The sequence below is a fragment of the Vicugna pacos genome, chromosome 11, assembly GCF_048564905.1.
Source record: "Vicugna pacos chromosome 11, VicPac4, whole genome shotgun sequence".
NCBI classification, from domain to species: Eukaryota; Metazoa; Chordata; class Mammalia; order Artiodactyla; family Camelidae; genus Vicugna; species Vicugna pacos.
Window position 1 is genome coordinate 23,299,845 of NC_132997.1, and position 13,244 is coordinate 23,313,088.

Below are 13,244 nucleotides of genomic sequence, written 5' to 3' on the forward strand. Positions count from 1 at the left end.
TCATTTTAAATTGGTATTCCTCTCAGAAATTAATCAAGTTAAATTTGAAAGTAATTTGATCCTAAAGGTGTTATAACATTTTTAAAGAAAAAAAATATTTAACTATTGCAATCATTCTTTCTGCCTCTTTGTTTTGGGAAAAGTACAATTTAATTATTAAGTCATGGAACAAAAATAAAAGATTTTGATTCTGTCAAAAATTCTTTCAACACAAAAATGGCTCCAGGCTTCTTTTATTTTTAACTGTCCTATTTCACCCTTTAAAACACAAGCTAAAAATTTGTTGTCCTAAGTTTGGTTCTTTACAGGAGAGGATCCTCTGCATTTTAACCTAAAGCAGAATATTTTATACGTTTCAAACAACACAAATTTTATTCTTAATACAGAATTTAGATGATTTTTATTTGCAGTCTTATCTCTATAATTCACAAAGATGTTTCAAAATACTTTCTACACTTTCTAAGTGTATTAAGAAGTCAGTAGACCACCATATCTTGCCTTTGAGTTTAGTCCCCAGAAGTCAAAATCCCTTCAACATTTTCTGTTGTTTGAACATAAAGGCAGCTCAGCCATAAACTGTTGTGTTGTAAATGATAGAACCTGAGAGATTTCTAACAAAGCTATTTTGTGTTTTCTATTCACTGACTGATTTGAAATGCAGGCTTTTCTGTTAATGGGATTACTTAGCAAAGACTAGCTCCTCAAAGGAAGCTTCTCTCAGCAGGAAAAGAAGATTTAATGACAGACCAATAGATCTTCTGAGGGCTTGATCCATTTGGCTTTTGGAAGGTAATACAACAAAAGGATACAGAGAAGTAAAGGAGATGATTTGGCTTCAGTATAACCTACACTAAAAAGCCTGCCTTGCCCACCTTGATCCTCATTATAACAAGTCTCTGTCCATGATAACACAGAACCTTATATTTGTTCTGTTCTGTACTTACTACAATGTCTTACTGGTGCTACACATGTATGTCTACTTCTTCTACTGACTGGAGCTTTTTGGAGAGAAGGGCTATGTCCTGTGTATCTCTGTGGTCCTAGTGACCATTATGATTCATGGTACAGTCCTGCCCTCTGTATCCATGGGGTCTGCATTTGTGGATTCAACCAAACACAGGTCCAAAATATTCAGGGCAAAAAATTCCATAAAGTTCCAAAAAGCAAACTTGAATTTTCTATGCTCCAGTAACAATTCCGATAGCATTTATGTTGTATTAGAAATTATACATACTCAAGAGGTGATTTAAAGTATACAGGAGGATGTGTGTGGGTTATATGCAAAATAGGAACAATTTTATTTAAGGGATTGAGCCTCTAGGGATTTTGGTAGCAATCCCTTGCAGATACCAAGAGATGACTGTATGTAGTTAGAAGTCATTAATTGTTTTTAAAGACAGAAAAATTGAATCAGTAATTGAATAGGAAAAAAGAAGGCCTCCATCCTTGGAGATGGGACAGGTAAGACGAGGAAAGTTAATGACATGACAATCAAAATAAGAAATATTGCTGACATAATGATATACAGATAATGCCAACTGTTTACCATCATCCTAGAGTAAAATGAGGGTCTTTATGAGGTAATTTGAAACCCAAATAGATACCTATGCATGCTTGAGACAGAACTGGTTATGTCAAACACTAAGATACAAATAGATAGATTAAAAAAATAAGAAGGCTGCGTCCAGCAATGCTACATGTGAATTCACTCATCTATACATTCATTCAACACAACGCTCTCGTGTACATGTCATTCATGTCTTATGCAGGAATATGTATGTGTAGGAAGTTACAAAAATTAGAACTAAAACTTTATGTTAATCAAATCTGCAATATTCTGCTATTCATTGCTACAGCAAGACCAGCTGTTTCTTCTTGCATGACATCTTGGTTTTTTCCTTCCAAAACATATGGTATCAAGCAAAAGTCAGTAATTTTCTACCTGTTAAAAACTCCAATTTCTCAATCTTATCAGCAACTATCAGCTATGTTAAACTAGTGCTACAAATTCATACCACAACTTAGAGGTCATCTCGATACTTTTGGCTTTGACCTTCAAAGTTAATATAATCTCATGTGTTCTCCCCTGGTTCTTCTTTTAAAAAAATGAATTTTAGGGATTATTTATTCATCCACCCACTCAATCAAAAGCTGACTGTTTACCAGGCATTAAACTAGGCACTGGAGATTGCAAGATAAATGCTGGGCTTCAGATTCCAGCAAAACCCACATCACAAAATATCCATTTGCACATAATACCACTCTTGTTTGCTTAAACCTTCTATAGTGATCTTCTTCCTCTGCTTTTTAAAACTGTATATAACCCTCTATGAAGAGGATGTTGGTGATCTCACTGCCATACCAGTGGTGATGAGAGTTACTTATTGAAATAGGTTCATTTTTCCTTATGGCCAAAGCTATGTGCAAAGTAGCTACACGCTAACACATTGATTACCAACACAAAGGAACTTCCAAGTTCTAAACATTTAAATAACAAACCTTCCATCTTCAAATCCCAGGCACATACCTTCTAAGTTTAAATCATTTCAGTCTCCAGGACAGGGGCTATCTTTTGGTTATTTTCTTTCTTTTCTGTTCACCCTGTCCCACACCCACCCCTGCAGAAGGTTTCTTCCAGAACATCCTTTTCTCAGGGTTTCCTGTTTGCCTGTAAATGAACTAGAGCCCTGCTGCTAAGTTGGAGGCTTTCACTGGTTAGCAAAGATTCATCCCACCCAACACCCAGACACGCTATTCACCCAAACACTGGCTGGAATGGATCCAGATTCCTGGCTGTCATCTCTGGTTTCACCAAGTATTTTGACCTCCACTGCCCTAAACTCACAGCACCTGACACTGAACCCTGATATTTCAATGCCTGAGAAAAACTGTACCTTTCCCAGGGAGGGGGTTAGGGAGCAGGGGTGGAGAGGGAGGGGAGGATGTTGAGAGGGACAGATGCACAGTTCTGTGGCCCAGTCTGTTAATGACACCCAGCAGGTGTCTCTCCTGTGCTGTTCCAGAGAACGCGGACTTAGATCCCTGAGAGTCGGTAAGTACTGCTGCATGGGCTGTCCACCTTGAGACTCATGGTGCTAGACAAACACTCTTAGAAGTTATATCGTTGACAAACTGTTTCATCTTAACAGTGATCCCCATACTATCTCCATCATGAAACATGTTTGTGTGTGAGAGACAGAAAAAGAGAAAGACAGAGACAGAGACAGAGAGAGAACATGTCAGTAACACTCCCAAGGACCCAGTGCTCTAAGGGATACAGGTGAAAACACTGTGCTGGGCCAGACTTTCACCAGTTCCTTAATTCAGTTTCTACAATGTTCATTCTATTTCTACTCTAAATCTAATCTTTAAATCTTTGCCTCTGTCCTCAAACACCGCCATGCCTCTCACTCTTAGGCTTGCCTCCTAATACTGTCCCCTTTGATGACAGTACTATACCCTCTGTCCTGGATTTCCTTCCACCCCTCTGCCGACCTCCTCAGTCTTCACTGCCCAGGCTGAAGCCCTTGTTTCCATTATAAGCCTTTGTTTTCCCTTCATATCCACACAGGCAACTACTTTGTCAACATTTCCAAGAAGCATCTTGGATCACATGAAAATCTAAAAATAAACTCAATTTTCTTCCCCTAAATATTCAGTGATCCTGATTACTGGAAACTGGAAACTAGTCACCCAGCCACAAAGCTGAGAGTCATCTGAACATCTCTCTCTACTTTGCCTCCGCATCTGATGCATCACTAATCTCCAGTTCACTTACTTCCCTCCATTTCCACGGCCATAACCCTTGTCCAAACTACCTCCTCTCTCAATTTGCCTTTTTGATACTGGGCTTAGTCTCCTCATAGCCATCCGTGGCTCTCTAATATAAGTCCTACAGGGCACACAGTGCCACCGCCCACGGGGACCACGAGCAAAAGGAGAGGGACCAGAACAAATCAGCGGCTCTGAGGTACCTGCCGAGGAAGCGCCCAGAGGGCGAGGCCCTGGACGGCGGGTGCCAGGGGCTGGAGGCGCGGAACCAGGAGCTGAGGGAGACGGCTGAGTAGGCGGAGAGGGAAATCCAGTATGTCAAGGGGCTGCTCATCTAAGTGTACAAGGCTTGAAGCAAGGGGACTCGGAACAGCTAGCCAGGCAGGGGCTTTGTGCGGTAGGGGGCCCTGGTCTTCTGCTCTGGCTCCCTTGTCTTTCTGGGGCTGAGGTGGGAGGGTCCATCCCGCTGTCATCCCCATGCATCCAGCTTCCCGTCAAACCCCTCCCTCCCTCCTCCCACCCCTCCTTTCTCTCTCCCCTTTGATCCTTGTCTCCTCTCCTGTCCATTCTTAATTGGCTCCCCTCTTCTCTCCCCAGAACCGAGGCATGTTTGGCCTCAGTCAACATGTACATCCATATGTAACAGCTGAGGAACAGAGCCCCACAGGAAACCTGGGGAACAGGGGAGAGCTTGGAAACTTAGTCTCCCAAACAGGAAATGAGGCCAGGAAGCTCTGCAGAATGACGATGCATAGGAGGACAGGGGAATCATCTGGGGACTAAGCCAAGAAAAGTTCTAAGAATGGTGCCCATAGAATGTAAGCCAAACAAGCCAGGTGACCTTGGGGAACTACATTTGGGGGATGGAGCCAAAAGGTGGGCAAGTTCGCAGAGCAGGTGGATATACAGGCAGATGGGGAGGTGGGCGGGGTGGAGAACAGCCGTAATTGATGACTGGGTGTTCATTTTAGCTCTGGGAGGAAGTCAGTGTTTTGTGAAGGTGTTGGAGGAGGGGCCGCATCAAGGTGAGGGGGGGCAGGGACTGACCCTTTTTGGGGAATTGTGAGTGGAAATAAAATGAAGCATTTCCTCTGAAAAAAAATTTTATTGTTTAAAAATTTGTAATATTTTTGTAATATTTTGACAGAAAATTATGACAGTACCAGGAGACTAACACACTCCCCTATTACAGCACAGCCATTAACATCAAGACATTTTTAGTATTCATACAATACCACCATCTAATCCAGACCCATTCAGATTTTCTGATTTCCCAGCCTTGATCTTTATAGCAAAAACAAAACAATTAAACAAAGCAAATAAAACAAACAAAATGGGCTTCTCTTTTCATCCTTCTGTTTCCATTCCAGGATCCAATTCAGGATCATATATTGATCTATTTGTCGTATGTTTTAGTTACCTTTAATTAGGAATGATTTCCCTAATATTTAATTAGCTTTTATGATCTTAACATCTTTAGAGTTCTGGTCATTCATCCCATATAATTTCCTTTGATTTAGGTTTGTTTTATATTTTTGTATGATCAGATTCAGCATATGCATTTTTGGCCAGAATACTAGAGAAGTCAACCTGTGGTCTTTTCAGTGCAGCATAACAAAGACCAATGATATTCATGTGTCTCTGACTGATGATGTTAAATTTTATCACTTGGCTAAGATGTCAGCGAGGTTACTCCAATTTAAAGTTAATTAATAAGTATTTTTATTTATTAACTGATATGTGTAAGTATTTTATCAATTAATAAGTAATTAATCATTGTTTTCTGGGGCAAAACTCTGACACTATGTATAAACCCTGTTTCCTCAAGCATTTATCCACTAATTTTAGCATCTCCTGATGATCTTTCCTGAATCAATTAACATAAATAGTGATTTTCTAATCTATCATAGAAAAACTAAGCAAAGAAATGGAGGATATAAAAAACCAAATAGAAATTATAGAACTGAAAAATACACTAACCAAAATAAAAAAGCCACCAGAGAGGCCAATGATCAATATTCAGAATTACTATCTCAGGGCAAATAATGGAACTTGAAGACAGAACAGAACAGTGAAAATAACCCAAACTGAACAACAGAGAGAAAATAGACTGAAAGAAGTTAATAGAATCACAGGGAACCACCTGTAGAAAAATAACAAAAAATTTAACATTTGTATCAGCAGAGTCCCAAAAGGAAAAGGGAAAAATGTGGGACTGAAATAGTTTTCAAAGAAATAATAGACATAAATTTATAGGTACAAGGAGCTGTGTGGACCCCAAACAGAAATACATATCAAGACACAACAGAAATAAAGTTCTGAGAACTACAGATAAAGGGAAACTCTCAAAAGTAGTAAAAGAGAAAAGGTAAACTAATTACAAGGAGGAACAGTAGCTATCTCAATTGAAACTACGGAACCCAGAAGGAAGTGGCACACTTTTAAAGCAATGAAAGAAAAAATATATATTACTCCAGATTTCTACATCCAGCAAGGCTGTCCTTCCAGAATAAAGGTGAAACAAGACATTCTCAGATGAATGAAAACTAAGTAATTTTGTTGCCAATAGAGCTGCTCTTAAAAATTCCCAAAAGAAGTTCTTCAGGCAGAAGGGAAATGACACCAGAAGGAAACTTGAAATACCATGAATGAAGAAGGAATCATAAAAGGAGTAAATATGGAATGCAACACAACTAATATTACATTTCTTCTGATACTGGGACTTAAGAAGCATCACACCTTCTGCTTTCACTCTCTTAGGATCTTGAGGCCTCCAAGTTTTGCAGAAATTCACACTAGCTTTCTAGAAGAGGAGAGGCCTCCTTGGAGCACACACGGTGATGGCGTCAACTTCTAGGTACATTGAGTAGGTTGTTTTGGGTGTTTCATTTCCATTCAAGCCACAGAAGTGACCCTAGGCAAGACCAGGAGGAAAATCACCAACATTTTAAAACCACAGAATAGAGAAGTAATAAATCGTTGTTGTTTTAAGCCTGTTTCAAATAATTCTTAAGAAAATAAAGATAAGCCAGAGATTTCATGAGAATATTTCCAAAACACATATCTGATAAAGAACTTATATCCAAAACATATAAAAACACTGATAATTCAGTAAGAAACCACTCAGCCCAGTAAAGAGATGGGGGATATTTTTCTGTCAACACTTCAACATAGAAAATAAATGAATGTCAAAATATATATGAAAGGGTGGGTAAAATCATTAGTCATGGAAATTAATTGCTACTTAGTAATAAAGTGAAATCAACTACTGACACATACAATAACATAGAGGAATCTCAAAAAGTGCAGAGTTAAACAAGCTAGACACAAAGAGTATGTATTACATAATTCCAGTTATATAAAATTTGAAAACAGACAAGATTAATATATGATAATGAAAACCAGAACAGCGGTTTTTCTCTCTGGGTGCAAGGCAGTAACTGGGAAAAGAGAGAGGCGAACAGTTTTTGTTGTAGAAATGCTGTGTGTCTTAATTAAGGTGGTGGTTACATAGGTGTATACATTTGTCAAACCCATCAAACTTTAAACTTACCAACTGTGTCTTTTCAGTAAAGGTAAATCACAGCCCCCAAAAAAGAGAAATGGAAAAAATAAAGGATAAAACAAGCTGAAAATGTTAATATAAATTATGAGCAAATACATAATTTTTCTAAAAATATAAAGTACTTACAAAAACTGAAATCAAAGCTTGTTATTTATAAAGACAATCTTCTAAAACAAAGCAGTATTCAGTCAGTCCTTGAACACTGTGGATTTTAACTGCATGAGTCCACTTATTCAGGGATTTTTTTCAGTATTAAATACTACATTACCAAATGACCTGAGGTTGCTTGAGTCTACCAAAGGGGGACCACATATGTGGAGGAACCAGGTATTTGGAGGGCCAACTCTGAGTTACACACAGACTTTTGGTGGCAAGGAGGATTAGTGCCCCTAACTCCTGCATTATTCGAGGGTTAATTATAATCAACTTTTGAGTTGTGAGCATATGTTTGTGAAAAAAAATTACCCATTGTAAAACTCTTCCTGCTACTCTAATGGGAGGAACAGTGCACAGTGCATAGATACTTACAAGCTAACTACAGAAATTTCTCCCTGACTCTAATGTTCAGATAAATTTATCTCTTGTTTGATAACAGTGAGGAAACTTCCAGAAAGTATTGAGCGTTTTCCAGGGGTTGGTGTTTCTATTGATAGTGAATTGTAGTGTATTTATTTATATATGTGTGTGTGTATATATATACGTGTATATACACACACACACACACACACACACACACACACACACTTTTATATCCTGTATTTTCATGATGTTTAGATGGAAACGCCAATGTAGGATCGCTGGGGTCAATTTCAGTACTGTCATGAACATATATTCCACTTGCTCAATATCTCTCTGAAGAAAGATTTTTTCTTACAATAGAAGTTTTGTTTAGCCAGTCACCATTTCCTTATTTCTCTTGATGATTTCAGTGATATCAAAAAATGCTTTATTAAGAAGGACCAACTTTGTTCAATTATAAATTATGGCACAATATATAATTCTGTGTCCATCACAAGACATAATGATTCAGATTTAAGATTATCTTACAATACTGAAATAATTGTATTATGTTAAGGAAACCTATTTGGCTGAATCAAAATTTATGTGACGTTAAGGACTGTAAAAAGCCAGCCAAGAAGTCTCAGTGGATTACTGAATTCATACATGGTGAGGAGGATAATACCGTATCTGTGAATTCTGGTCATTAAAAATGTGTTTGCCTAGTGCTTCCAGGGCCACTGAAGGAGAAAAAACCCTGGAGGAACAATGAGTGGGTTTTTATTAGAAAAATGCCCCTTGGAATAATTGCCAAAGTGTTCACAGTAGCTGGGGAGAACACTCTGCAGGCCACCAGATGGAGAATGCAGAGATGAAAGACACTTTGGATGCTGTCAGCCCTTCACACCCACTATTTATACTTTGCTTTCCCTTCCTGCACTTCGCACAGCCACTCAGGGTGCTAGTGACAAGACTTATTTCAAGCATGGAATAACCAATTCAATAAGTCCTCACAATTTGACAAGCAACTCACATGCGGACCACACCCTTCCCCTTCATTCTACCAGTACCAGGCAATTATTAACTCTCTATTTACAATGGTTCCCAAATTTTGCATACATCAGTATCACCTAGGGGACTTGTTAAAACACAGATTGTGGGACTGCACCTGAAGAGTTTCTGATTCTATAGGTGGGACTCAGGAACTTGCCTTTATAACAAGTTACTAGGTGCTGTATTGCTACTGGTATAGGGACCACACTTCGAGAACCAATGTAATATTTCATTCCTTTGACATCATTCCAGTTCTCTTCTGGGAAGAGTATGTCAATCTTTCAAGAAGATTAGCAGTGAGGGAAAAGAAGCTGAGGAAATAATAGTCTGTTTTACATCCAGAAATGAAGTGGAATATAATTAAATAAATCTAGCAGGAAGTAGGCTCAAGAGAAGGGCTTGTTAGAATTGAGATGTTTGTAGGAATTGGAGATAGAAATTCTGAAGAGGCGGAAGAGAGAGGAAAGAGGAAGTTTATTCACATTTCCCTTCTTTGTGTGTAGCTGGCTCTGAGGGCCACGAGCAGAACTAGCTAGTGGAAACTGTGATGGAACATTTTCAGAGAATTTTCCAGGGCTTCTACATAGGGAACTTGTCATCCTTGAACACCACGTGTAAGGAGCTGCACACAGAAATTCTCTGTCTACTTCAGCTTAAGATAAAAAGTAATAAATTTATTTTCTAGCTTGCCAGTCACTCTAGTGATAAACTAACAGGTAATTAATTTGTTAGCGAGTACTTCTTTCCATTATTTACTTCAACTTGAAAATGTTTTCTCTGAAACATGCCAATGGGAAATCATAAAATATTGCATTGTAATCTTGTTGATGTTCTAATTAACCAACGCAGGACAGTAGTTACCAGGCATTTCCCCCAAATCTCAGTGAGTCTGCCCTTTGAACTTGGAGTGAGGCTAGGCAAAGCAGTTACAAAATAAAAGGAATTAATGTCATTTAATAACACAGTGACTGAGTATTAGGCATTGAATGGGGAAGAAGGAAAATGAGTCAAGACCAGAAGTATTCAGAAACTAGAAGGCCAAGATTGGGTGCAGGTAATATGCAGAAATAAAAAGTAAATAAATAATTCTGGGAGTCAGTTTCAGGTAAGCTGGAGAAAACATGTTCCACCCTGTCTGTACCACTTAGTGCAGCTCTGAGACAGAATGTACAGAGCAGCTGTTAGAAGACTCTGCAAACTGAGTAACAGCAGGACAACTGGAAAGAAGACCAGAATTTAAAGTACCACCAAATCTCTGGTAAAGTTACCCTGTTTTTTATCCTGTGGTCCTGTCACCTCTTGGTCACAAAAGTAAGCAGCACAGAATAACTACGGCCCTGTTCTTCTGAATACAGAACCTGAAAGAAGTACTCCAGGGACATGAAGTGTACTGGGGAGGTTACGATGAGGGGAGACCTCATGAAAGAAATCTCAGTAAATTTTTAAATAATCTTAGAAAATTTAATCCCAAACTTTGTGTGCATGTCTGGACCTGATACTAATCAGTATAATAAAGACTTGTTAAACCTGATTATCAGAAAGACTTCTGGTCAGACCCAGCCGGCCGCTGGACGTGCACTTGTGGGACAGATCTGAATAGCTCTGCAAAAGCGTTGAAATTGAATTGACATTCAACCCAGAGCCAAAGAAGACGGGCTGAAACCTGTGGCCTGAATTTAACCACATAAATTTCTTGCCAAAACAAACATACCAACTTTATTCAAAGGATTAAAAAAAAAACCTCCGTGTATGAAAGCATGATATAGCAGTCCAAAATTCCTCAGCATATGAAGAAACAGGAGACTCTCAATTCTTACGGGAAAAGACGATCAACAAACATCAACATTGACATGACAAAGTTATTAGAATTACCTGGCAAAGATTTTAAAATAGTAAGTTATTTAAAATATTCTAACGAGAAATTGCAAGCACTCCTAAAATTAATAGGTTGGAGGACTCAGAAATGAGGTATAAAGAAGGATCAGAAGGGGGTCCGCCGCATCTCCGCCAGCGGTCGGCCCTGAACCGCGCGCCGCCGGGAGCTCTCGGACTCGAGCCGGCGCCGAGGAGCCCGGGGCCGCTGCCCGCAGCGGCCGAGCGCAGGGCCGGCTGAGCGGGACGCCGCCGCCTCCTCCTCCTCCTCCTCCTCCTCAGCAGGCGGCGGCCCGGGCCGGCAGCCACGCCTAAGACCCCTGGGACGTGCGCCTGCGGCGAACAGGAGGGGAAGGAGGTCGCGCGGCCTCAGCCCGACCTGCCGACCCCGGGGCGCTGAGGTGGCTCGCGCGCCCCCGCCGGGCGCCGCGGATCCGCTGAAGAAGATCAAAAGGCGGCTGTCAGTGACACTCCGAGGGGGCCGAGGTGTAGACAGGACCAGTGGTGCCCCTGAACAGACTGGCCTGGGTGAGAGCGGCGGCGGCGGTGACCGGGGAGAGGCCCCCACACGAGCTGCCCCTGGGGAGCCCCGCTCTGGACGCGGCCCGCCCAGCTCCGCACCAAAGGTTGTACACGGGGACTGGAAGGTGCGGTCGGCGGGGAGAGGGGGCAGGCTTCCGCCGCGCCCTCGCGTGAGGGGCAGGCACCAGGGAGGGTGCGCATGTGCAACCCCCCACCCCTCACCCCCTTCACCTCCTCACACCCGCACCCCCGTGCAAGATCTCCACGGAGGACGTCAACAAGCGCCCATCACTAGCAGCCCCCATCCGGCTGCCCGCTGGCTCCCTTGAGAAGTTGACCCCAATATCCCCGTCTTTGACAAGCCCCTCGGCTGCCACCTCCGCCATGTCAGCCTGCCTGAGATCGACTTTGGGAAACTGGAGACCTACATCAAGTTGGACAAGCTCGGACAGGGTACATATGCCACCGTCTGCAAAGGCAAAAGCAAGCTCACAGACAACCTTGTGGCGCCCAGGGAGATCAGACTGAACACAAAGAGGGGGCGCCCTGCACCGCCATGTGGGAAGCGTCCCTGCTCAAGGAACTCAAACACGCCAGCATCATCCCACTACACGACATTATCCTCAGAGAGGTCGCTCACACTTGTCTTTTGACTACCTGGACAAGGACCTGACGCAGTACCTGGATGGCTGTGGGAACGTCATCAACATGCACAATGCAAAACTCTTCCTGTTCCAGCTGATCCGTGGCCTGGGCTGCTGCCACCGGCAGAAGGTGCTACACCGAGACTTCAAGCCCCAGAACCTGCTCATCAACGAGAGAGGAGAGCTCAAGCTGGCCGACTTCGGCCTGGCCCGGTCCGAGTCAGTTCCAATGAGGACCTACTCCAATTAGGTTGTAATGCTGTGTACCGGCCCCCAACATCCTGCTCGGGTCCACGGACTACTCCTCTCAGATTGGCATGTCGGGTGTGGGCTGCATCTTCTTTGAGATGGCCACGGGCCAGCCCCTCTTCCTGGGCTCCACGGTGGAGGAACAGCTGCACCTCATCTTCCGCGTCTTGGGAGCCCCAACTGAGGAGACGTGGCCAGGCATCCTGTCCAGTGAAGAGTTCAAGACATACTGCTATCCCCAGTCCCCTTGTCCTTGCTGTAGACTTGACAGTGGCGGGGCTGACCTCCTCACCAAGCTGCTGCAGCTTGAAGTTCGCAATTGGATCTCCGCAGAGGATGCCATGAAACTTCTTTTCTTGCTCAGTCTGTGGAAGCGGATCCACAAACTTCCTGACACTACTTCCATATTTGCACTAAAGGAGGTCCAGCTACAAAAGGAGGCCAGGCTTCAGTCTTCATCAATGCCTGCCTAAGGCAGGCCAGCTTTCTGGGTGATGGGCACCGAGTTCTAAGCCACAGACTGAGGCCCCAGCAGGCAGCAGCTGGAGGGATGCCACACCCCTCACAGGGCAGCCCCCAGCTGCATCCTTCCTGCTTGCTGCCTGCCTACCTGCCTGACGCATGCTCACCTTCCCATGTGTCCCCTGCTGCCTGTGCATACACCTGACCATTGGCCTGTCAGCCCACCCATTGGCCAGTCTGCTGAGTGCTAACAAAGCTCTCATCACTCCTTAAATTAAAAAGAAAATCAAAAGGAAATATTTGAACTGAAAAATTTAATAACTGAAGTATAAAACTCACTAAATGAGTTCAAAAGCATAAAGTGCATAACAGATGAAATTGTCAGTGAAACTGAAAATAGATCAATAGAAATTATTTAACCTGGAAAAAGATATTTAAGACAAATTAACACAGCCAGAGGAACCTGTGAGAAAATAACAAAAGGCATAACATCCCTGCCATCAGAGTCCCAGAAGGACAGCAGAAGTTCAGTACTGAAAAAATATAATTCAAGATATAACATAAAAAACTGAAATCAATCAGAAAAAATGGCATATTACCTGTAAGAG

The 13,244-nt window shown here is 42.1% G+C and overlaps 1 pseudogene; it reads left to right on the top strand.

Annotated features, from left to right (window-relative positions):
* Window positions 1-1,452: 1,452 nt before the first annotated feature.
* On the top strand, window positions 1,453-12,686 carry LOC140699897 (cyclin-dependent kinase 16-like; annotated as a pseudogene).
* The last annotated feature ends 558 nt before the right edge of the window (window positions 12,687-13,244 follow it).